Source organism: Mastomys coucha, unplaced genomic scaffold, assembly GCF_008632895.1.
Source record: "Mastomys coucha isolate ucsf_1 unplaced genomic scaffold, UCSF_Mcou_1 pScaffold15, whole genome shotgun sequence".
NCBI lineage: Eukaryota > Metazoa > Chordata > Mammalia > Rodentia > Muridae > Mastomys > Mastomys coucha.
Genome location: NW_022196897.1, coordinates 75,613,776 through 75,616,480, shown reverse-complemented (window position 1 = coordinate 75,616,480; position 2,705 = coordinate 75,613,776).

The window sequence follows — 2,705 nt, the reverse complement described above, 5'->3', positions numbered from 1 at the left end:
CCTGAGGGCATTTTGAGAATTCCATTCTGTCCAAGCAAGAGGATGCTTTAGTTGGACCCCAGTCCTCAGACTAGCATGCTCTCTTCTCAAATCCATGGCTGCTCCCAGATTTTTGTGCAAGGTTTGAATTTCCTTGGTGAAATTGTGCAGATATTCAAATAGGTATTCTAATTAGGAAGGAAGAAGTATTTCCTTAAAAAATGATTCTTGAAAATAAAATAGAAATCTGCTTATACTTGTGGAAAACCCTCAATCAGCTTTTCTAAGAAATTAGCTTGAAGTTTTGGGTTGGTAAATAGAGGGACTAACACTTAGGCAGTTAAATGTAAACACATCAATCAGGAGTACTCATAGCAGAGTCAGTTTTCATTATTTCACAAGAAATGATTGAGAGAAAAAAATTGTGTTATTCTTCTAAGGAAAAATTATGTGGCTAAATTTTTAGTTTGTGTATTCAATATATGAAATAATATTCCACATTAGGTTGATTTCCCTAACAGATCTAATTTTGCACAACAACGAAAATATATATCTTTATTTCTCCAAGAAGCTTTTGTTTCCTAGCAGGTAAGGATTTTTATCTACTGTTATATAGTAAATGTTAATTTTAAGTGATTTTATATTATAAATGTTCACTTGGCTGTTTCATAGCTCTCTGGAACAATGAGTTAATGGGGAGCTGCTATTGAAATATTGAAATAGTTATCAATTATGATTATTTCTGGACCTATGCATGTTATTCATGTATTTCATTATCACACTATAGCTACAAAAGTGAAAGATGCATTAATTTTATAGACTCAGGACAAGTCCCAAATTATACATTTACACAATAACTGAGAATGATGCAAGATAAATTCCTATGATACCTTGAAATAAAACAAATGGCTAAAATACCATATATTCTCTCTGGAGGCTACTGGACTCAATAGCAAATTTATCAAACACAGAATTTAATTGAAAAATACCAAACAGAGTCTGTTTTAGTTTTATATTTGACAGGTATTTATTTTTTGTATTAACAACAACAATAGATATATGCTAAATATATAACAGACAAACCAATTAGTTATATTTTTCTTTATGAGATATTATATTTTTTCTGAATACATTTATATGTAATTTGTTTTAGATATATGAATTAGAAACAATATATGTTTTAACAACCATGGTGCAATGTAAAAGAAAATAATCTCTACCATGACCTTGAAAGTTAAGTGACCTAAATGACATAAGCAAGCATGTTAGTATGTATTCAGACACAAACTCATGCTCAGGATAGTATGTAACTGATGTTAACTAAACATATATTTTAAATTATTACTAAACTTATTACATGTGGTAATTTTGTCAATGCATATTTTATTTTGAGAAAAAACATTCTGATTTCTTTTATATTTAAGATTATAATATGATTACAACATTTCTCTCTTCTATCATCTCCCAACTTCCCAGTACCCATCCTTGCTCTTTAAAATATTCTTAATAATCTGTATTAATATTTTAAAGATATTAAGAATTTAATTTGCAAGCATTTTGAGACTATGCTTCAATTTTTTGCTGCAAAATATTTGGTAATTGACATAATAAACTATAGTTCAAACACTAGTCTTTGCTGTGCTATATAAGTAACTATGTAATTAAACATTGTTTGGTAGAACCTCTATCTTATTAAAACTAGAACCCAAAGTTAAGAAGAAATAAACATACATAAAATGGGCTGTAACTCAAGGAGAACTGGCAGTAATCCTTTCACAGCTTTCTGTCCTAGGACTATGGTGTGCCTTTGTCAGCCTGTTTCTTCAAGGAGGATCTCCTGATGAGATGCAGCACTTATGTGAATTAGACATGTAGGAGGCACATCATGGCTGCTATCTAGTGAAATAGCAGATTCTCTCTAGTCAATGTTTTATTTATTTTTTTCTCTAGAACTGTTTTTCTTGTTTGGTTTCTAATCTTCCTTTGATTAGGCTTGTCACTCTACACTACAATTCGTGTGTGTGTGTGTCTCTGGGTGTATGTGTACGTGTCTGTGTGTGTGTGTGTGTGTGTGTGTGTGTGTGTATGTACCTGTCTGTCTGTCTGTCTGAAAAGTAAGCACGTCTCCCGTATGTGTACATGTGTGTGTGTGTGTATGTCTGTCTGTCTGTCTGTCTGTCTGAAAAGTGAGCACGTCTCCCTTATATTCATCTATAGTATCTCTGTGTGTATTTGCTTCTACTTTAAATAGGTAAATATTGTACTTTCTTATAAATGCATTTATACCAAAACACATAGGTCTAAAATAGATATAATTCTAACATAGTAACTTCTAATGTAGCAGGTGCCATAGTCATGAATTATTTAGCTTGCTTAATTGAAAATTTTAAAAACCAGGGTCATAAGTATAATCTTTTTTCAAAAAATCAGGAAAGGAAAATAAAGTCCTTGTAACATTTAGCTGATTACTTTTTTATATTAGTAATTACTTTTTTACATGCATTATATCCCAACTTCAGTTTTCCTTCCCAGCAGTTTTTCCAGTTGCCTCCCCTTCCTCATATCCACTCCTCCTCCACTTCCCTTAAAAAACAAACAAACAAACAAAAAAAACCCACCACAACAACAAAAAATCCAGTCCTTCCTGGGATATCAATCAAACATATCATAACAAATTATAATATGACTAGGCACAAACACTCACATCAAGACTGAATGAGGTGACT